The sequence below is a fragment of the Heterodontus francisci genome, chromosome 6 (assembly GCF_036365525.1).
Source record: "Heterodontus francisci isolate sHetFra1 chromosome 6, sHetFra1.hap1, whole genome shotgun sequence".
Lineage (NCBI taxonomy): Eukaryota > Metazoa > Chordata > Chondrichthyes > Heterodontiformes > Heterodontidae > Heterodontus > Heterodontus francisci.
In genome coordinates this window covers 84,994,362-85,018,709 of record NC_090376.1, presented here as the reverse complement: position 1 = coordinate 85,018,709, position 24,348 = coordinate 84,994,362, and the positions used below count along the sequence as shown (strand labels likewise).

General features: G+C 45.2%; 1 pseudogene; it reads left to right on the top strand.

Annotated features, from left to right (window-relative positions):
* Nucleotides 1-22,007: 22,007 nt before the first annotated feature.
* LOC137371588 (nucleolin-like) lies at nucleotides 22,008-23,893 on the top strand (annotated as a pseudogene).
* Nucleotides 23,894-24,348: the final 455 nt, after the last annotated feature.

Sequence of the window (24,348 nt, the reverse complement as noted above, 5' to 3'; positions counted from 1 at the left end):
AGAAGATCCCAAACAGTTTAGGTACGAGAACACAGCCCTGTTTCACGCCACTCAGGATAGGAAAAGGGCCTGATGGGAATCTTCCTTCAAAGAAGAATAAATCCATCGCCAACCTTTCCCGTGGTCTAGTTGGGAATTAAGTCAAAATTAATGGTTCTCTTTGATCTTGTCTGTGAACCTGACAATTTTGTTGGACTTGCTTCTTCCCAAGCTCTCTTTCCATGTAGCACTTCTGTAGGAACTTGCTGTATTTCTCTTTCTCGCTCTGGTATTCTTTGAGTGGCATGGCAGGCTGTGCTGTGTTGTGCGGGTTCTCCCCACATTGTGCAGGCTCTCTGGTGGCAATTCTATACCTGAGGAATCTTTTCCTCCATAGATCCCAGTTTTGAGTCTGATTGGATCCCTCGTGACATTTGAAACTCTTTGGCACTCCCAATTTTTTTTTATTGTATAGACTTTTTATAGTGTGAGGAACTTTTTTGTCAGGCCAGCTTGCTTTGATGGAGTGCAGTCAATGCTTGAAAGTGTTCCCTGTTTGTTTTTTATAGGCTTCTGGTACGGACTTCCCCTTTCTTTAGCTAGCGCTCCTCACTCCCTCCCGCTTCTCCTCCCCGCTCCCTCCTGCTTCTGCTCCCCGCTCCCACCCCCTTCTGCTCCACGAACCATCCCGCTTCTCCTCCCCACTCCCTCCCGCTTCTCCTCCCCACTCCCTCCTGCTTTTCCTTCCCGCTCCCTCCCACTTCTCCTCCCCGTTCCCTCCCGCTTCTCCCCGCTCCCTCTCGCTTCTCCTCCCCGCTCCCTCCCGCTTCTCCTCCCCGCTTCATCCCGCTTCTCCTCCCCGCTCCCTCCCGCTTCTCCTCCCCGCTTCATCCCGCTTCTCCTCCCGCTTCTCCTCCCCGCTTCATCCCGCTTCTCCTCCCCGCTCCCTCCCACTTCTCCCCGCTCCTTCTCGCTTCTCCTCCTCACTCCTTCCCGCTTCTGCTCCCCGCTCTCTCCCGCTTCTCCTCCCCGCTCCCTCCCACTTCTCCTCCCTGCTCCCTCCCGCTCCTCCTCCCCGCTCCCTCCCACTTCTCCTCCCTGCTCCCTTCTGCTTCTCCCCGCTCCTTCTCGCTTCTCCTCCTCACTCCTTCCCGCTTCTGCTCCCCGTTCTCTCCCGCTTCTCCTCCCCGGTCCCTCCCGCTTCTGCTCCCCGCTCTCTCCCACTTCTCCTCCCCGCTCCCTCCCGCTTCGCCTCCCCGGTCCCTCCCGCTTCTCCTCTCCGCTCTCTCCCACTTCTCCTCCCCGTTCTCTCCCGCTTCTCCTCCCCGCTCTCTCCCACTTCTCCTCCCCGCTCCCTCTCACTTCTCCTCTCCGCTCCCTCGCGCTTCTCCTCTCTGCTCCATCCCGCTTCTGCTCCCCGCTCCCTCCTGCTTCTGCTCCCCACTGCTTTCCGCTTCTCCTCCCCACTTCTGCTCCCCACTTCTCCTCCCTGCTCCCTCCTGCTTCTGCTCCCCGCTCTCTTCCGCTTCTCCTCCCCGCTCTCTCCCGCTTCTCCTCCCTGCTCTCTCCTGCTTCTCCTCCCCGCTCCCTCCCGCTTCTGCTCCCCGCTCCCTCCTGCTTCTGCTCCCCACTCCTTTCCGCTTCTCCTCCCCACTTCTCCACCCTGCTCCCTCCTGCTTCTGCTCCCCGCTCTCTCCTGCTTCTCCTCCCCACTCTCTCCCGCTTCTCCTCCCCACTCCCTTCTGCTTCTGCTCCCCGCCCCCTCCCGCTTCTGCTCCCCGCTCCTTCCCGCTTCTGCTCCCCGCTCCCTCCCACTTCTCCTCCCTGCTCCCTCCCGCTCCTCCTCCCCGCTCCCTCCCACTTCTCCTCCCTGCTCCCTTCTGCTTCTCCCCGCTCCTTCTCGCTTCTCCTCCTCACTCCTTCCCGCTTCTGCTCCCCGTTCTCTCCCGCTTCTCCTCCCCGGTCCCTCCCGCTTCTGCTCCCCGCTCTCTCCCACTTCTCCTCCCCGCTCCCTCCCGCTTCGCCTCCCCGGTCCCTCCCGCTTCTCCTCCCCGCTCTCTCCCACTTCTCCTCCCCGTTCTCTCCCGCTTCTCCTCCCCGCTCTCTCCCACTTCTCCTCCCCGCTCCCTCTCACTTCTCCTCTCTGCTCCATCCCGCTTCTGCTCCCCGCTCCCTCCTGCTTCTGCTCCCCACTGCTTTCCGCTTCTCCTCCCCACTTCTGCTCCCCACTTCTCCTCCCTGCTCCCTCCTGCTTCTGCTCCCCGCTCTCTTCCGCTTCTCCTCCCCGCTCTCTCCCGCTTCTCCTCCCTGCTCTCTCCTGCTTCTCCTCCCCGCTCCCTCCCGCTTCTGCTCCCCGCTCCCTCCTGCTTCTGCTCCCCACTCCTTTCCGCTTCTCCTCCCCACTTCTCCACCCTGCTCCCTCCTGCTTCTGCTCCCCGCTCTCTCCTGCTTCTCCTCCCCACTCTCTCCCGCTTCTCCTCCCCACTCCCTTCTGCTTCTGCTCCCCGCTCCCTCCCGCTTCTGCTCCCCGCTCCTTCCCGCTTCTGCTCCCCGCTCCATCCCACTTCTCCTCCCCGCTTCCTCCTGCTCCTTCTCCCTGGTCCCTCCCGCTTCTGCTCCCCTCCCGCGATCGCTGCCTTTCTTCCCCACACAGGGGAAAGCAGAGAGGAGAGAAAGTGACAAGGTAGCCAGGCGAGGGGAGGGAGATTGCGAGCAGGAGGGAGCGGGGAGCGAACAGCCGAGGGGGAAGAAGTGGCGAGGCCACGGATTCTGTTGAATTGCACACACAATCATGCTGAACATGAGCTCCCAGGATTTATCTGTTCCAACTTCCAAAATGTTAGAAATCTCTTTTTAAGATGCTCACTGGTTTAAAAATCATGTTTGTGTCCAGAAATAATTGTCAATAAAATTCAATAAACAACCCGATGCGGGGAGCAGGAGTGGGGACCAGAAGTGGGAGGGAGTGAGAGCAGAGGGCGAGCAGAGCAGAGGGGTGGAAGTGGCGAGGCAGCCATCGTCTTTTGGTTTAATTTGTTTTCTTTTTTGTGATAAATTGAGCAGCGCCATCTTTGCTATTGGCAGCGGCCTGAACGTTGCAGACAGTGACATTTCAGTGCATGAGGCTGCATTTGTGCTTGTGCATGTACTGTGCCAACTAGTGGTTGCATTGTCAGCTAACGCAGCCGTATACAAATTGGTTGCTGCATTTCCTACATTACAACTGTGAGCACATTTCAGGAGTATTACATTAGCTGTAAAGTGCTTTGGCATATGCCAAGGTCATGAAAGACATAATATATAAGTTAAAAGCAAAGTACTGCAGACGCTGGAATTCTGATATAAAAACAGAAAGTGCTGGAAATACTCAGCAGGTCAGGCAGCATCTGTGGAGACAGAAGCAGAGTTAACATTTCAGTTCTGATGAAAGGTCACTGACCTGAATCGTTAACTCTGCTTCTCTCTCCATAGATGCTGCCTGAACTGCTGAGTATTTTCAGCACGTTCTGCAAGATATAAGTTCTTTCTTTCTATCTAGGCTCTTTCATTCTTGACCCCTCAACTGCAGGAAACAGTCTGCTTCTATTTACCCTGTCCCATTCTTTCATAATTTTGAACATTTGTATTATATCTTCCCCATAATTGTCATCATTCAACTGAAAAAGACACAATTTTTCAAATCTTTCATCATATTTTTATTTCTTCATATCAGGCAACATCATAATGAATCTGCATTTTATCTCCTCTAAAGCTTCAATATTCTTCCTACAGCATGGAGCCCAATCGTGCACACAGTATTCTGAGGTCTTTTTGAAAGGTTTTATGTAGGCTCATTACTCCTTGGCTTTTATAATTTTGAATCTATTGAGATAAAACCTATCATTCTTTTTACAGTCATATCAAACTGATATGCTGCCTTTAATAGTCTGCGAAGATGTACGTCAAAGTCCCTCTTCCTCACCACTGAGCCTACTTCCATTTAGAGTATAGATAATAGGTACTCTTACCAAAATGCATTACCTTACACTTACTTACATTAAATCCCATCTGCCATTCCACTTTCTACCAAAAAGAATTCTATGAGGATGGTCAAGCATAATCATCCTTTTTGAATTATTTCTCTCAATCAAGAGAGACACCCCTTCTAATTATTTTCTGTTCATCTAGGCACATGGTAATTTCATCTTTAATTAAAAACTCTAATTTTTGTTTTTACTGTAATTGTTAAGCTTACTGGGTTAGGGTCGCATTCAAATAACAACCTCTAATTTGCTCCCGCCCCAACCCTCTTTCAACAAATCGTCGGGGTGGAGGGGAGGTGGTGGGCGGGGTGGGGGGGGGAGCGGGGGAGGTCGTTAATAAAGACCAGATTTTCTATGACCTATGTTAGCTGATATTGTTAATGGTTTTTTCTCTCTAGGTGTGATCCCTTTACAGCCAGGTGAGGAGGGGGTCTCAGGCCCCCTTCTTGCCCCTTCCTCTCATTTGACCTCAACAGGGTTTATTCCTTTTAAACAGTGGTTGTGCTTACCACCTCTGTAAGTGCTTTACTTTTTTCCTTTACTGTGATTGCGAAAGAACCAATCAGATAGGTTTTCTTGAATTTAAACAAGAGATAAGTTTATTATACTTAACGCTCTAACCTGATATAAAAATACTAAAGAATATGCTATATATTCATGTACACATTCACATGAGACTCACACACACACACACAAGTAGATTACAGGAGGGAAAATTAGATTTGGTGTTTGGATTAAAGTCCAGAATAAATGGAACTTAAATACCGTCTGTAAAGTGGACGATCCAGTAGTCCTCAGCTGAAGCTGTATTCTTGAAGTTTTTGGTTGTTCAAAGTCTATTTTGGCTGGCTTGCTCAGGATTCTCTTGGAGGCAGAATTTGTAGTTGTCTCTTGTCCTCTCGTTGCTGGCCGTAGCAGTCTGTAGACTTGAAGAGTCCCCCAGTTGCAGACAGTTTTCACTTGATGTTTTCTGGGGACAGAGAAAGAAGAGAGACAGGGGAGCAGCAGCCTTCTCAGCTACTGTCCACTCAGTTACTGCCTGTCTGCTTGTCTGTGTAGCAATTCCCAGTTTCTTCCGAGATGGACAAATGGTCACATAGTTTTCTCAATCCCCTTTGTTTCTAATGAGATGCAAGGTTCAGAATTGGCTCCACAGGTTCCAGGATGTCAAGTCACACTTGGAGGGGCTTGGCTTTTTCAAAACCAATGTGTGAGGAAGGCCTTGACTGACATGCCAATGAAGCAGTTTTAGATAATTCAATCACTTAGAACAAGCCATTGTCCTGGCTGGGCTTCTTGTTAGATCTTTTGTCTCTGGTTCAATCTCCTGGTATTTCAAATCTAAATGTCAGTGGCCATCTTGGCTGCTGTTTTTTTTTTAAGTTACTGTAGAGTAAAGGCCTGCTACCCAACCCGAACCTGATGGGACCCAGCGACATGTTTCGGGTTCAGGTCGGGTCGGGTCGCTCTTCCAGGTCCAGCTTTCGGGCTCGGGTCAGGTTGGGCCGGGTCCGGGTCGGACACACACAGCAAGAAGTGCTACAAGTAAAAAGCCTACCTGAGCTGGGAGTCCAGGACAGCAAAGAGGGAATCTGAGTCTGCGCAATGAGCGAGTGAGTGTCTCTATGACATCATCACGCTCATGCTGCAGCTTCCTGCAGATTGGGAGTCGCAAGGTAAGTAAAGGGAACATTCCGGTGGTCAGGTCGGGCTCGGGTCGGGTCAGGTCGGGCGTGGGGAAAAAATGGAGAGACTCAGGCCGGGTTGGGCTTGGGTCCGATGTGGTTCTGATGGGTTCAGGTCGGGGTTTTTTTTGTGACCTGAGCAGGCCGTTACTGTCGGGTTTTTTTCCATTAAAAGTAATTAATGTAAGTTTCCAACCAATGAAATTAATATTTCACAATTGGCATATAGGGTTTTCCTGACATCCCTCTCTCATTTAAATCTTCTGTCATCACCCATCTCCTCAAAAAACACATCCTTGACCTCACCGTCCTTGCAAGCTACTGCCCGATGTCCATCCTCTCTTTCCTCTCCAAAGTCTTTGAAGGTGTTGTCGTCTTCCAAATCCATGCCCATCTTTTCTGGAACTCCGTGTTTGAATCCCTTCAATCAGGTTTCTGCCCCTGCCACAGTACTGAAACAGCTCTTATCAAAGTCACAAATGACATCCTATGTGACGGTGACTCAGGTAAACTTTCCCTCCTCATCCTTCTTGACCTGTCTTCAGCCTTTGACACAGTTGACCACACCATCCTCCTCCAACACCTCTCCAGTGTCATCCAGATGGGTGGGACTGGTCTCATCTGGTTCCATTCTTATCTATGTGATCATAGCCAGAGTAGCACAAGCCATGGCTTCTCCTCCTGTTCATGAACTGTTACCTCTGGTGTGTCCCAAGGATCTATCATTGGCCCCCACCTATTTCTCATCAGCATGCTGCCCCTCAATGACATCATCTGAAAGCACAGCAATAGTTTTCACATGTACGCTGACGACACTCAGCTGCACCTCACCACCACCTCTCTTGATTCCTCCACTGTTATTAAATTATCAGACACGTTATCCGACATTCAGTACTGGATGAGCAGAAATTTTCTCCAATTAAATATTGGACAATTGAAGCCATTGTTTTCTGTTCCCACTCCAAATTCCATTCCCTAGCTACCGACTCCAGTCCTCTCCCTAGCAACAGTCTGAGACTAAACCAGTCTGTACACAACCATGATGTCATATTTGACAACAAGATGAGCTTTTGACCACATATTCTTATCATCACTAAGACCTCCATAACACCACACGACTTCACCTCTGGCTCAGCTCATTTGCAGCTGAATCCCTCATTTCTGCCTTTGTTACCTCTAGACTTGTCTATTCCAAAACCTGACTGGTCTCCCACATTGTATCCTCTCTAAATGTAAGGTCATGCAAAACTCTTCCCCCCCATGTCTTAACTCGCACCATGTCCCGTTCACCGATCAACCCTATGCTCGTTGACCTACATTAGCTACCAGTCAAGCAACCTCTTGATTTAAAGATTCTCATCCTTGTTTCCAAATCTTCCGTGGCCTTGCTCCTCCCTATCTCTGTAATCTTCTCCAGACCCACAACCCTTTGAGATAACTGCACTCCTCTAATTCTGGCGTCTTCAGCATCCCTGATTTTTATCGCTCCATCATTAGTGGCCGTGCCTTCAGTTACCTTGGACCTAAGCTCTGGAATTCCCTCCCTGCACTTCTCCACCTCTCTATCTTGCTTTCCTCCTTTAAGACACTCCTTAAAACCTACCTCTTTTACCAAGTCTTTGGTCGTCTGACCTGATACCTCCTTATGTGGCTCTGCGTCATATTTTGTTTTATAATGTTCCTGTGAAGTGCCTTGGGATGTGTTATATCATTAAAGGTGGTATATAAATCTAAGTTGTTGTTGTTAATTCATAGATTCCGATGGACAACTTTAAAAAGTAATCTGCTTCAATTAATCTAATATTTTATTTTAACAGTTTTAAGAGCTGAACAACACTATTTTTTTTAAAAGCAGTCCCTGGAGGAAATCTATAGTCATAAAGAACACAATTCACATTGGGCTATATTTCCAGTAGACAGTGCTTTTAAATCTGGTGAACTAAGTAATCAACAAGTTAATACAAGCAGTTATTAGTAAATCTCCTGATTCGATCATCAGTCTGTTCTTTCTGACTCTTCTTCATTACATTCCTTGTCCTAATTTCTTCTCAAATCTCTCTCCTCTTTGGAAACTTTTCACTTATTGGCTTCATTCTAGATGTTTTGCACACTCAGCAGCATTTCTAATCATGTTAGAATGGGGATGAGAAAAGAATGATGTGGCACAGGGCAGGGGTACTTCAGTATGCTAGACGACAAAATGGTAAGGTCATCAGTTTGCAGTAATTTCCAACAGAGAAAATTCTGATGTCAGTTATGTTTTATGGCTGAAATTATGCAATTCCTCACAAAATTGGAATCACATTACACACTTATGGCTGAATTTAGTGAGCCCACCACCCCCGGAAATGGGCACAGTTTCTGTGTGTCACATGAGCAGCTGCTCCACCACGATCACGCAGTGGGCAGCCATTTTGGATACTGGAGGCGCAGAACTCCACCTCCTCGTCACGTGGCTGGAACGGGAGGAAAGTCACCGAATACAGCGTCAGATGACTCAAGAGCAGGTGCTGGTGCCATATTTAATGGTCTACCAACCCTGCATTCACTCCTGCCTGGTTCATAAGAGTGCCTTACTGAGTGCCATTTGCTGCCCCAGGACCGCGTCGATTGCCACTGCTGCCCAAGAACCCCTTCTGCTGCCTCTACTGCCCTAGGACACCTTCTGCTGCCTCTACTGCCCCAGGACCCTTTCGGCCACTGCTGCTCTGGGACTGCTTCCTCTGCCATTGCTATCTCAGGACCCCTTCTGCTGCCTTTGCTGCCCCAGGGCCCCTTCTGCTTTCTCTGCTGCCCCAGGACCCCTTCTGCTGCCATTGCTGCCTGATAGGCAAGGAGCTGTACCTGAGCCTGCAGCGACCATGGCTGAAGGAAGGCCGGTTGGCCCCATGCAATGCCTCCCTTGAGGTTCTCCTCAAAGCGGCAAGGGAAAGGCAGGATGTCCTCTTCCTTAGGGATGGCAAAAACAGGTTCCCCCCACCTGGCCAAGCAAGCCTGGACAGAGATAGCAGTTGTGAGGTCAGCCCCTGGACCTGGGTTCAGTGCCGCAAGATGGTCAATGACCTCCTTGGATCCGCCAAGGTGATTGCTCCTTACTTCTCTCCTTTTTAGGGATTGCATGAGGCTATGCAGGAGGAAGCGGGACATGCGGAGAAGGCACCACAAAAAGTGCTAGCAAAGGGGGTTAAGCATCACCTCAAACTGACAGATGCATGGCTGCATCTCGGCCACAGCCACCCTCTTTCAAAGCTCATGATTAACGCCCCTGAGAGCTGATGGGAGGTGAGCTATATAGGAAACTCCAGTAGGGGACAAGGGGCTGCCACTAGCAGAATTGTCATGTTGATGTCTCTGTGAAGTAAGATTATCTCCCTCTTTCCACTTGAAGGACTGGAGGGCCCATAACAGGAGAGAAGCGATCACAGACTGGCAAAGGGATCCCAGACATCAAGCCTTTCACCACGGCTGAGGAGGAGGAGGCAGGGTGGCCACTCAATAGGGGATGGTGAGGCTGCAGTCTCCACACAGGAGAGTGAGGATTGACTTACATCGCCATACAGTTCACTTCTGGAGACCCCCACAACGCATGGTTGTCATGACGAGATCTGCTTATCCTAACCCACGCATGTTTGTGTTCTCTCATACAGATCGGCGTTCGCAGGAGATTCTAGTGGCAAGGTGGGAGAAGGGCAAGATGCCTGGAATCTTCTCCCACTCCTCGTACTTCTTTGGTCAGCAGGCAGGTTCAAGCGAGCCTTGAAAGGGAGGAGGAGAAGCTGGACTCCACAGCTGGGGGCTCCCCTCAGGGATCTCCGACTCAGTCCCTCCGCCAGTGAGCACAGTGCCAGCAGCCACGAAGCCTGAGGAGAGTCTAGCACCTGTGCAAGAAACTCTCAGGCAGCTGGAGCCTTCCAGGCCTCAGGCAGCAAAAGGATGGCCACTGAAGTCATCACAGGCCAAGGGGCAGTCTGATCGGCAGCCTGCCTCCAGCCAGCTGCTAGCAATGGGTTCACACCTCATAGAAGCACTCGGAAACGTATTAAGAAAACCACCTAGATACACTTGGGGATTTGCGGATGACTGACATCTGATATGTCATGATTAATGTGAAGTTCTTTTGTTCAGGTAATTAAACATCATTGTGTAAAAGTCATTATTTCATGATGCCTTAACTGTGAGCTGCTGACTTCCCCCTTCCCCCTCAGTGGAATGCCAATGTAACCACAGGTCTCATTAACATATGGTCTCCCATGGGCACTAGCACAGTTTGCAGCTGGGCGCAAGTCAGGGAACACAAATGGAATGGAGGTGCCAGACTATATGCATTGAGGTGAGTCTTTATTGGTTTCTCAGTGAGTGGACATCAGCGAGGCTGAAACGGATGAGGTTGTCTCTTAGTTCCTTGTTCCGTCACTCAATCCGCCTGACCTCCGGTGCAAGTGCTTCAATATCCAGAACTGCTTGCTCCTTTCCTTCTCCACGCCCTACTCGTAAGTGGAGGAGTGACACTCGAGCATCTCATCATCATGTAAGGCCTCCCCCTCTGCAGTGCCAGATTGTGCACAGCACAGCAGACCACTATGAAATGAAAAACCCTCGCTGGGGAATGCTGCAGGGCTTCACCGGATCGATCAAGGCAGCGCTATCTCATCTTCAGCAGCCCCATGGCCTGCTCGATGGTCGCTCGAGTGTAGCCATGTCAAGTGTTGTACCTCTCCTCCGCCGCAGTGCGAGGGTTCTTCACAGGCATCAACAGCCATGTCTACAATGGGTACCCCTGGTCCCTGAGAATCCATCCCCGAAGACGAGCAGAGGGCCTAAAAAGCTGTGCTACCTGGGATTGTCGCAGTAATAAGGCATCATGGCTGCTTCCCGAGAAGCGAGCCCACATCTGCGGGAAACGTTTTCGGTAGTCGCAGACCAGTTGAACATTGATTGAATGGAAGCCTTTCCTGTTGATGAATGCAGATGGCTGCTTCGTGGGAGCCATGATGACCACATGCATGCAATCTATCACACCTTGCACCCGAGGAAATTCAGCAATGGTCCCGAACCTGATGGCCCTCTCAGCCTGACTGGCAGGGTCAGTCTAGAAGCGCATACAGTCGCTAGCCCTCTTGAACAGGGCATTGGTCACCTCTTTGATGGAGCAGTGGGCTACTACTACATGTGAGACCCCATACATGTCCCCGGTGGATCCTTAAAAAGGTCCAGACATGTAAATGTTCAGTGTCACCATGCCATTTAGGGCCAGTGGCATAGGGTGATGCACAAATCCCATAGGTTGTGTAAGTCAGAGATGGCTTCCCTGGAGAGCCATAGCCTTCAATGACAATGGCGCTCAGATATTTGGAGGCAGCTGATTCAAATCCAGTACACTCTGCAGGTGGACCCTTCTTGGCATGGCCAACTGTTGCTGCTTTCATCATGAAGCTTCACAGGCAGGCACAGCTACCTCTTGGCCCTCCTGCTGTCAGAGGTGCCGCATCAAGGTATGAAATCCATGACGGGTGCCCAGTGGGCCTACAGAGTGCTGTTGATGCAGAGATGACTCTGCCTTGGCACTGAGGTTTTGACACTTCTCCCGGCAGACTCCCTAATGGCCCTCAGTGCCCACCATTGCTGATAGCCGACCTTCTCATCCAGCAGTATTGGGTGACCTAATATCCCATACAACAGTTTGGTCACTCATTACAACCACCCAAGCCCCGCCCCCTGCAGAGCAATCAAGACTCTGACACCCTTTTAGAACAACCGAGAAACAAACCCCTCTGTCGCAGACCCCAAGAAGCCGACTCCCCCCACCTGTTAGAGATCCCAAGAACGCAACCCCCCTTGCAGAGCACACAGCAACACAGCCCATCAATGGCCTCCGCACCCCCCTCTTCCCCTATGCAGCACAGTTCATGGCTGCCTCCCTTTCCCGGCACTGAAGCTTCTCGCCTCGGTGCCACCAGCTTTTAACAGCCATGAACCTGAAGGTACGTGAGTGCCGCCCACCGTCCACTAAATCAAAAGCCCACAATTAAATCAAGGTGGATTAGATGCAAATGCATTACAATCATCTGATCAGCAATTTAAATTAGATTCCTGTCATATCAGGACGTCCCCCTTGGTGCTTTCCTGCCTCCAGAACCAAAATCTAGAACCAATGTCTAGACGCCAGATTTCTGGGTGGAAGGTTCCAACGCCATTCTCCGTCCCCCCATCCTACCATTTCCACTTTAAACGGCCACATTAAGTTCTCTCCTTAGATACATATACAGCAGCATTGGGAGAACAAAAGGAGCAGTCTACCTTGCCACCCATATCACCTAGGAAAATGGATCGTGGAAAATATACACAATTCCTCTGTGTATGTGTCATGTGATGCACAAGTAGATCAGAAAGTCATCATCAAGCAGTTTTAACTCATACTCGATTGTTCAAAGAAGCAGTGAAGAAGAAGTAATTTGAGATATTGAACTGGGGTGGGGAGGGCAGGAAAATATTCAAAAGGAACCAATCCTGTTCAACAAACCTTCCCTGCGTTAAACATAAACTATGAAAATATAAAAAGCCATCCGACCTATCACACCTACTTCTTCCACAGAGCATGTATGCACCACTCCATCATGAACTCACTCCATTATTCAATCTCTTGAGGCCTAATTATATATAATTTCTTCCTGATTCCAAAAAGTAATCAAATAAAACCCCAGATATCTGCCCATCTCCACAATATAACCTTGGCTAGTTTTTTTTCTACAGGGGGCTTTTGCAAGGCTGCAACACTTCAGAAGTGACAAAAGGTTGAAAAATACTTGACGTACTGACACATTTCAATACAGCTTTTAGATCTTGAACAATGGTATGTCTGCTCAAAACATCCATAACTTGACTCACTCAAAATGAACTCTTTGTAGATAATTGTGCCTTACTGACACAAGCATATCTTTAAACTGGTAGCATGCATTGTTGACCAGAATGCATGAGTAGAGTTACTACTAACAGCAGTCAATCAATCCAAAATGTTTGCACAGAGTCCCAACAGTGAAGCAGGGAAGACTGTCTATTCTGCATAATTGCATGCGTGATAATGCAATATGTAATTAAAGCACATTGTATCATTGTATAGTAACATCTGAATAGGAAACTATATTAATACATTTGTGGAAGAATGGATGAAGTCTGCTGAAAAGTCGGTCCAATACCAAGTAATTTCAGGTAGCTTAACTTAAATTGATCAAGAATGATGCGAGAAAAAGTTATATGCATGACAATAATAAACAAAGGAATTGTAAACAGGACCTGTAACCTTTCCCTACTGAGGAACATTTAACAAAACAGTCAAATTTAAGGGCTCACCTTAGAAATGCCAAACACCTACTCTAACTCGTCAAAACAGGCTTTTGCAAACTAATTATAAGAACAAAAATAAGAGGTGGCATGCTAAGAGATGCTCAAAATCTTTATATTGTGATTAATTGAATGTTATATTTATTCTGCTAATATTTCACATTTAAGCAAAAATTATTTTTAGTCATCATATTTGATGAAACTCTCCCATTGCAAATTGAATATGATTTTTTCCAAATACTAGTTGATATGACAACCATAACAATGGAGTATCTTTGACTCAAAATATTGAAATAGACTCAATATGAGAAATTAAACAATACAGCTATGATCATCATGCTCTTGTGAGAGCACAAGCTATTTCAATTCAATGTGCTGAAAAAAAAATGCCAACTTTGTGGTCAAATAATAATTCTACTCTTCATAGTCACTTTCTGGCACAGGCTGCTCAAATTCCAAGATGCTGGACGAAGGGATGGGTGGTGAAAGTTTACATGTATAATTATCCACGTGCTAAGTTACCAACTTTACTTGTGTTTTCATGGGAGGCGCCAGAAAGAAATCAGTCACTTCGCCATATTGCTTTGGCTAATAAAATCAGCTTGTAAAAGATACTCTCAGGCCAGCCAACATATTTTCACTTTTCAGTTAGACACAGAACAGCAATGGAAAAGGACAGGGAGCAGGTTATCCACCTGCTTGCTCAGCAAACAATGATATCTTCGCAAGGGAGACATCAACTGGCAAGGGTGAGGGGGAGAAAATAATACTTCAGCAAAATTCCCATTCAATTATAGGCATCTAAATATGTTTTCTTAATCTATGCAGAAGCTGTAATATCATAAATGATAATTCACTTTCAGCAAAGTATACACTGCAACTGATGAATAAGAACAACATTTATATAGCATCTGAATGCAAAAAACATTCCAAGGCACTTCATACACAGGCACAAGACAAATAGATGCCAAGTCAAGAGGAAGAGGTTAGCAGAAGTGACTAAAATTTTCATAGAAAAGATGATTTTAAGGAGGTTTTATAAGGAGAGAGAAAGGTTGAAAGGGGATGTGAAGAGACAGAAAGTTCAAAGTTGGGAATTCCTCAGGAAGGATAAAGGAAAGAATGCACAAAAAGTCAGGATTAGGTTTGGGGGAGTGAAATGCAAGTTTGGAGAAGGTTATAAAGACAGGATGGAGTAAGCCCTTGGAAATTTTAAAGATGACAATAAGGAAGGGAAGTCAGCAAGGAGAGCTTGAGCATTGATGTTCTGAGCTGACATAGGTGTGTATATGAGGGATTCACTGGAGGAGGGGCAGAGATAAGCAATGTTTGGAAGTGGACTAAGTTTTCTTTGTGGTAACAAAGATATGATATCTGAAAGTAAACACAGTGTTGAAGTTGCAAACAGTCTACTTGAGTCAGAGAAGCGGCCAAAGAGGTGAAGGAATCAGCGGCATGGGGATGAAGTTTTTGTGATAAGAGTCAAAGATAATGGTTTTAATCTTTCAGATGTTGAACTGAAAGGATGTTGTTACATATGCAAGACTGGATGTGGGACAAGCAGTTCGACAGTTTGCTTTTAGCTACAAAAATCTCCAACTACACATTAGACTTATGATTCATACCAACTAAAAAACTTACGTTTGAACAACTCAAAATTGCATTTTTAAATTCATAAATATATTTTCATATCTATAGATCCCTACACTATTTATAGAAAATTAGTCACTCAGCTACTCAGTATTTTTAAAATAAAAACTGTAATACTGTTTATACTAATTTGAGTAAGTGATCTGGTCTTATTAATAATAATCAACTGATTGCATTCAAAACAACTGGTTAGGCGATTACCAGAAGTGATAAATCCATGACAACTAATTTAGTTTTATCACATTTAGTTGATTTGATTTGTTGAAAAATAAATTATTGTGACAAACAAGGAACATGTAGATTTCTCCACAATTGACAAGTTAATTTGCCAGTACATATATATTTTACACTTAAGACAGAAACAAATCAGAATCTGTTCATTAATGTCAGCATTAGGGATCGGTTTACAAACTGTTAATATTTATCAGTTTGCAATGTACTGTAGATTCTACAATCTATGAAAGACAACATGCAAATTAACTGTAATACACTGAGCTATATTGTTAATATTGAAGAAATATTATGTGATATTTATGATCAGTAAAAGCAGAGTTGTACATTCAAATAACGTACACCAAAATGTGTAATATAAATGCAAGTATTGTAACTAGTGCAAGGGAACATATGTTGCAGGTATCTAATTACAGGACCAGTTGCCCCAAGCCATGCCTCTCAACCTGCAATACATTGAAAGGGTGGAATTCAGGTCAACACTTGGGATTCAACCATTTTTACCAGATTAGAAGTCAAGATAGTTTTGATGATTGGCATGAATGTGAAATATTAAAAGATGCACTTTACATTTCCAATAATTTCTTCTTTTGTTGCATACTCCAAGTATGCATAGTAATTTGTTTTATCTCTTGCTACATTTCTCAGTGGCATTATTTTCTGTTGACAAGTTTCAATTGAAATAGGACATTGAGCATTATGGTTGAAGTACTGGTGTACCAGATAAAGCAGAATCAGAGTTCTCTCTAGTAATATGCACAGTAGAAAGGTACTACAATATTTTTAGGTCCAAGTGCTCAGAAATGTAATGTAAAGGTGCCAGTATGGGAATGTATCAGAGAAAGTAAGACTACCACCAAGTATATGGTTTATGAGTTAAGGTTTACACTCACAGCTGTTAAGCCCACTTTATGAACATTTTAAAGCAATGACAGAACAAATTCCCTTTTTTCAATTCCTACGATTTGAAAAGAGCTGAATAACTTCTCTACTCATCGGTCTTTCTGACATTGAGCTGAAGCTCAAAATCACATTGAACTGAACCTCAAAATCAACAGAAACTATCCAGTCTGACAAGCAAGCAAAGGTACAGGCTGCCATGAATGCACATGCGTAGCCAGGTGAATAAGCAGTGTAACTGTAGCTCCCCATTCATGTTGCTCCACAAAAGCACCAGTACAACATAGGCAGATGCAGTGGAAACACTGCAATTATAAGGGGCACATAATACCATATATACTTTACACAATATCAAAATGCCAACCTCTATGTAATCAGATATTAAATTTATTTTAATAATTGATTCCATATTTCTGTAAAAATGCCAATGAATTGTTGCATTAGCCTAAATGGTTTAATGTATGTCTACACACATATCCCCTAGTTGCTTGGTTTAAGGTTTAAACCAGCCAACAATCAGTCCGAGTCACAAGAAGCAACTGCCTCAAAACAGGACATTTTGTATTCAGTCCTGCACTGATGTGACATTACAGTTTTCCACTTCAGTGATATCATTAACATCGACAGTGCACTCTCAGAAGCTGCATTCCCCATTAATGGATTCCCCAGAGCAGAACTTCAGAGTAATACCAATAGAAAATGCAATGCAAACTGGATGTTTTCAGACTGCTTCTAACTAGTAGTTTACAATCCCTATTCTCTCTATGCCATGCGCTGACTAAAGTCAAGATGATCGATAACAGTTTCAAGGCATTCGTCAGTGCAGAAATTGCAATGGAACATCCCAATGGCTTTTGGCCTGATTTTCATGCTGATGGGGAATTCCTAGTGTTTTCAGGCAATGCAGTTTCTCTTTCCCCCAGAGCACCACAAGTGAGATCACAGCTGAGCAGCTCAATAAAGTGAAGGAATCAAACATCTCACCACTTTGTAGCATCATATGTTCTAACGAGCAGCTTATAAGTATGAAATCTTTCTGATGATGGGTAACTAAGTGACAATAAGAAATTTCAAATGTTTGAGATTTATACACACACAATTTCTCTAAAATTAAAAACACTACATTCACAACTTCCTCAGTATCGCTGACAAGCTTTCATGACATCACACTGCTGGCCTTAATAGATAACGGGGGCCAGACTCTAACCCCAAAACGGCTAACTCTACTCTAACTCCACCAGCACTGGTTGGGCATATATGCTGTCATCAACATGATTTCACAAAGCCATGAGTGAAAACTCTGTTCTAGGATAGTTTTGCTGTCATTACTGCAAGAACAGCTCCAGGGACCCGGGTTCAATTCTGGGTACTGCCTGTGCGAAGTTTGCAAGTTCTCCCTGTGACCGCGTGGGTTTTCGCCAGGTGCTCTGGTTTCCTCCCACAGCCAAAGACTTGCAGGTTGATAGATAAATTGGCCATTGTAAATTGCCCCCAGTGTAGGTAGGTGGTAGGGAATATGGGATTACTGCAGGGTTAGTATAAATGGGTAGTTGTTGGTCGGCACAGACTCGGTGGGCCGAAGGGCCTGTTTCTGTGCTGTATCTCTAAATAAATAAATAAACATCCTGTTGGTTCTACTGCACGGTTGCTGCCAATAATCCTCCTGTTGTTGTAAGCAATCTTGTCTTGTAAAAGTGGCACTTTGAGTTATGACAATACAACAGAATACATGTCCACCAATCAAAACTCCCAAAAAAGTATTAAGTATTTAGTATTTTAATCACTGATACGATTGGTTAAAAAGATGGCTATTTTTAAAAAATGTTTAAAGAATTTTGTTAAAATCTGCAGGTAGCATAGGTGGTGTGAAAAGACAAGCAACCACTCTCCAGTAATGTCCATTTATCATCTCCTGAAGATGTTAACTTCTTACTGAGATATAGTTTTATGACTGTCAGGCACCCTGCAGTACCACACCCCAGTAAGCAATTATTTATATGTAAGCTGGCAGTGAATGACCGTGAGAGCATTACAGCATCAGCGTGTATACACACACACGCATGCACGCACGCACGCACACACACATACCACTTTCAGCAGAAGTTTCCGGCTAGTAATGAAGAATGGGAACACTGACATTTTATTCTCCTTAAGCCAAGGGAGCTGCCACTGCCCCGGCTATGCTAAGTGATCAAAGAATAGGAATCCAATTAGGAATGTCCTACTCTAAATGTCTTGTGCAAGATAAATCTACTGCAACATCAGGGGAGCACTTGTGCTTCAGACATGTCAGATAATGCCAAACTGGCACTGGGACTGGTTCTTGGATGCTTATTTCTCAATCTCAAAGAAGAGCTCCCGGAAACATGCCCACTTCCAACCATTTTCGTCACAGTACGTGGTTTGATTTCAGATAAATCAACAGTTTGTTTAGAAACTGCGTGCTATGCATTTTTTCCCTCTTTATAGAGGAATAATTGTTTCAATTTTTCCAACTCTTTGCAGAAAGGTGCATTCATCCTGCACCATCTCCAGCCAATTGCCAGTAGCAATGTTATTTCCTCGTTCCTCCAAAAGAAATCTGTAAGATCAACATCAATATGCCTTATATTTCGAAGTTTATGCTGAGATCAGATGCCAAAATCCATGTTGAGCATTTTAATTCAACGCTGCCAGTTCTTTTACAGCAGCTGGACTCCTTCACAAAAAGGCCACAGGTCCTCACCATCAGCTTCTCCTTTATGTGACAGCTATGTCACATATACTTTCTGTGCAGAGGCATTTTTATCTTTTCTACTTGTATATTGCTTCTTTTGTTGTAAAACAACTAAGAAATGAAGAATAACAGGAGTTTTGGTAGCAACTCCAGTGCCAGTTTACTGCCTGATATTAACACTTGTCTAAATTGGCACAATTACCACTGAAAACAGCTGATCCATCTTCATTTTCAACAAGAGTTTAGTTTAGTTTAGAGATACAGCACTGAAACAGGCCCTTCGGCCCACCGAGTCTGTGCCGACCATCAACCACCCATTTATACTAATCCTACACTAATCCCATATTCCTACCACATCCCCACCTGTCCCTATATTTCCCTACCACCTACCTATACTAGGGGCAATTTATAATGGCCAATTTACCTACCAACCTGCAAGTCTTTTGGCTTGTGGGAGAAAACCGGAGCCCCCGGAGAAAACCCACGCAGACACAGGGAGAACTTGCAAACTCCACACAGGCAGGACCCGGAATTGAACCCGGGTCGCTGGAGCTGTGAGGCTGCAGTGCTAACCACTGCACCACTGTGCCGCCCCACAGTTTAGGACTTTAGGACTAAGAGTTTAGGACTTTACAGTAGCAGCCTTACGTCAAATTTAAGGCCAAAGTAGCAACCAAGCTGATGCAAATCGCTTCCTTTACAACTGGTTTTCACTCCAATATAACTTGGTCAATATTTGTATTAACATTACCTCTTTCATGTCAAAGCACCTCAGAGGTTCCTCACGCGATTAATTAATTTTGAAACAGTCCCTATGGTTAGGTAAGCAGACTAAATTAACTTCAGGCATTCCCACTACATTTACAGGTACACACCAAGATCACACTCAGTTTAGTTCTAAACACTCAGTATTTATGCTGCTTTTATACTACAGAACTGTTTTTACTAGAAGGAGTTTTAGGGCAGGACAAACTCAGAGCAGCAGTGGTGATAGGAAAAATAATGGCAGAGTAATTACAAAAAGTTTGCATTTGTGACTAATCCTTTGCCAAGGACCAGGTTGGTCCCAACAAAGTAGCTATATAAAACCAGACTGGTGGCCTGGACAGGCAGGTTGTTTGGGTAAATACATTTATACACTTCGGCTTGCTGTACACGTGACCTTTGATGTCTTGATATGTAAATAAAGGCTTTTGGCATTAGCCATTATCATGTACCACAGGGAACATGATATTGGAAGTTAGTAGCCAGGATTTGTGAGCATTTTCATAGCTGTAAGACAGCTGGCAGACATGCAAAACATCAGAGAATAATTAGGCCCCGTGGAGTTCCAGCAGGGAAAGTTTTAGTTCAAAAAAAACTCCTGTCTGCAACTTTGCACATGACATCGACACCTGGGTAAGTCAGTATGCCTTTGAATTTTCCAGTACCTGTTCCTATGGACATGAAGGGAGATTTAGGAGGGAATTGGCAATTCTTCCAATGTCAATGGCAGCATTATGAGATTGCCACAGAGTTGGACAAGAAAGATGATAAGAGTAGCAACTCTGTTATCATTGATGGGGAGGACATGTTACAAGCTGTATTGCCCTCTAGATCTCACTGAGGAGAAGAAAAGCAAGACTTGTGATTTATGAATGCTATGTGTTTAACATTAGAGCTCAGGAAGAGGGAGAATATTGATCTATATGTGACTGTACTGAGACATCTAGCTGAATCGTGTGAGTTTGGGCAAGTGAAGGATGATCTCATCAGAGATAGGATTGTCTTAGGAACAAGAGATCCTGCTGTGAGAATACATCTGTTGAGAGAAGAGAAGCTTACTTTCATCAAAGCTACTGAGATGTGCAGAAGCTCTGAGGTGGTGAATCAACAGCTGTAGAGTATTGATGGGAGAACTGACAAGGCTGTGCACTATGCTGAGAAGCAATCCAAGTCTTTCAAACACAAGTCATTGATGAAAAGGAAGGACAACTTTCAGAAGGGCCAGCAGAAAGATCAAGGCCAGAGGACTGGATGTAAATGCTGTGGGGGACACCACAAGGAGGAAAAGGAAGCACGTCCAGTGTGGGGAAAGCAGTGCTCGAACTGCAAGAAACTGAACCGCTTTACACGCAAATATTTTATTCGAAAGAAAAGCAAGCCTGTAAAGATGGTTGCTGGAGAGATGTCGGACAATGATTCTGATGAATCACTCTACACCCGAGAACAGGGCTGTCCAACCTTTTTGCATGATGTCCACATTACAATTGTTGTCTTACAAACGATAAGATAGTTTCAGAAAGATAAAGGCATTAAAAATTTATCTTACCATTAATCAAAACAACAAAAAATGTGCCTTCTTGCTAAGATGCTTTAAATAAGAAGATTAATTTATTGACTTAGTTTCTCATCACTATGTTGGACACTGAATTAGTGAGATATCTGGCACTTTTTTGCTTGCACAAGTAGTCAATATTTGCCTGCACACTTTTTGTAGCGATGCAAAGTATTCTGGATAGATGTCCATCTGTTAGGAGTGATCTTGATCACTCTCTCTCCCTCTCACTCTCTGTGTTTGTCTCCCTATGTCTCCCCTCTCTGTTTCCCCCCCATGTTGTCCCCCCCACCGCGTATCCTTGCTCTGCCCCCTCTTCTCTCTCTGCCCCCTCTCTCTCTCTGTTCCCCCTCTCTCTGCCTCCTCTCTGTCCCCTCTATCTCTCTCTCTGCCTCCTCTCTGTCCCCCTCTCTCTCTCTGACCCCCTCTCTCTCTCCAACCCCCCTCTCTCTCTCTCTCTCTCTCTGTTCCCCCTATCTTTCTCTGGACCACTCTCTCTGCCTCCTCTCTCTTTCTCTCTCTCTCTCTCTCCTGCCCCCTCGCTGTCTGTCCCCCCTGTCTCGCTGTTCTGCTCTCTCTCCTGCCCACCCTCTCTCTCTCTGCCCCCTCTCTTTCCTTCTGGCCCCCTCTCTCTCTTCCTCTGCCTTTCTCTGCCTCTTTCCCCCTCTTTCTGCCCTCTCTCTGTCCCCCCCTCTCTTTGTCCCCCCTCTCTCTGTCCCCTTCTCTCTCTCTGTCCCTCCCTCTGTCTCTCTGTCCCTCCCCCATCTCTCTCCCTCTCTCTGACAGTTGCAGGGAACATTCAGCACAGCAGCTTTGTGGTTGGTCAGTTTTTTTAAAATCACGCTGTCAGTTTCACAGCTGACAGGTGCTGAAATCGGGAAGAGCCGTTTCCCAGCTTCAGAAAGATGCGGGGTTTTCTGGCGACCTTTTAAAAAATAATCGGAACTGGGCGGAAAACCCCGTACCTGTCCGAAATCGGGAAACTGCAGTTCCCGCCGTCAGCACCTGTCAGTTGTGAAACTGACAGCGAGATTTTTTTAAAAGGCCAGTCTGAAAGAAATCTATGAGAAATTTCCCATCTCTAAAATGCATCTGTGGGCCGGATGGAAACCTTTGGTGGGCCAGATCCTGGCCTGTGGGCCGTATGTTGGACAACCCTGCCCTAGAACATGTCGGTGCTGTCAAGTCTCAAGGTAGAAAGGGGTTTGTGACTGTTGGAATGATGACTACAGAAGGAAGGTATCAAGCTGATGTGAGGTGTCAGATAGACACTGATTTCACGTGCAACATCATGAGCTTCGCAGACATGTGAAATTGCACAAGATGATGGCCCAAATATGAACCCATCAAAGATAAAGTTGAGGCTGTATCATGGCACGATGCTCACCCCAAGAGGACAAACCATGCTGACAGTCTAATGCAATGGGAAGGAAGGAGAACTTCAGTGGAGATTCAGCAAACTCCCTTCATCTCAGCTAAAACAAGTCAAAAGCTTAGAGTGGTAATCCTCCACGTACCAGAAATTTATTCCCAAGTGTGCAATTGCTGTGACTAAGGAAGTAAAGGAAGAAATTGAGATTGCTGTGCCAAAGAAATATGGAAAGAGAAAGAAAGAGGGGCAGAAGCATAAGATAGAAAATGATGGATCCTTTTCACTGTTTGCTGGGACTTTGAACTCTGAAAAGAACTTTGAGGAACTAAAGAAAGCCCTGAATGGCTTCTTCAGCAAAAATAAATTTTCAGTCATAGATGTCCAAATTGGATCTAGCGGCACAATGGCGCAGTGGTTAGCACCGCAGCCTCACAGCTCCAGCGACCCGGGTTGAATTCTGGGTACTGCCTGTGTGGAGTTTGCAGGTTCTCCCTGTGTCTGCGTGGGTTTCCTCCGGGTGCTCCGGTTTCCTCCCACATGCCAAAGACTTGCAGGTTGATAGGTAAATTGGCCATTAGCAATTGCCCCTAGTATAGGTAGGTGGTAGGGAAATATAGGGACAGGTGGGGATGTGGTAGGAATATGGAATTAGTGTAGGATTAGTATAAATGGGTGGTTGATGGTTGGCACAGACTCGGTGGGCCGAAGGGCCTGTTTCAGTGCTGTATCTCTAAAACTAAAACTAAAATTTAGTTACGTAGACTTTGAAACTGAAAAACAACTGGAAAAGCCATTGGAATTCAATGGAAACAAAGTGCTGGGATTTGCAATCAAAGTTGACAAAACTCACAACAAGGAAAGCAATGCATATAGCAAAAGAGAAAGGGACTGCAGGATATTGTCAAAAACTTTCCATTCAAGATGGATGGCCTCAAAGAGATTTTTGACGACATTATTGATCTAAGAATTCCTGCTTCTTGTGATGGTTCAGGGACTTGGACCATTGCGTATATTTAATTTGAAAATGAAGCAGCTGCAGATACAGCATTGGTACAGAAATGAGGCACTGAAGTTGAGGGCAGGGCCATCATTCTTGATTTCACTGGCGATAAAAGTATGTTAAATATAAAAAATAGACAAACACAATCAGATTCTGAAACACTCATTGCAAATAACATCCATATAACATATTCTGCAACAAAAGAAACCCTTCAGAAAAAGCATCTTTGATCAAAATACCAGGAAAGAATGGCCAACCAAAAGAATTTGCATTTGTTAAATTTAAATCTATTGAGAATGCTAAAGAAGCTCTTGAAAATCACAGCAATATAGAAATTGAAGGCAAAACTGTTGGATTTTAGCAACCAAGGGCACCAAAGTGGTAATAGTCCCAACACAACATTGTTTGTTCGTGGCCTTTCTGATGACACTGAAGAAATTTTAAAAGAAGCCTTTGAAGGAGCTGAGAATGCTAAAATTGCAACAGACAGAAAATTTGGAAGATCGAAACGTTTAGACTTTGTGGACTTCCCATCAGAAGAAGATGCAAAATCAGCTAAGGAAACAATGGAAGATGGAGAAATGGATGGATGCAAAATGACACTTGACTTTGCTCGATTGAAGGGTGAAAGCTAGCGAGGTGGTCAAGGCTTTACAAGAGCTAGGAGGGGATGGGGTAATTAAAAAGGCTAATAAGACTGCTTTACTTCTTTGTGTTCAGACAGAGCCTCTGTTGATTTGTCTCAGAGTTGGATATTCCAGAGTTCTGCATGGACTGGATGGCTATGCATTTGGAGTGTGGCGGCAGGTCCCTAAGATTCTGAATCAACTTACAATTAAGTAAAGGCAGAAACTGTAGGTTTACCTTTGTGGGTTTTGCCAAATTTATTGAGTATTCTGTTTCACCAATGTGTAAATTTACTGGTCCCTATGTTTTTTTTAGTTGCAATGTAAATGCCAATTTTTCTTTTATGGAAAGGGGGATGTTTGGATGAATACTTTTATTGGCTTTAGCTTGCCATACAAATGTGACCTCTAAAGTCATGATATGTAAATAAAGGCTTTTGGAAGTAGCCATTTTATGTACCACCTGGAACACAGGTAGAGTACTCAGCCTTTCCATGGCTAAAATAAAGATA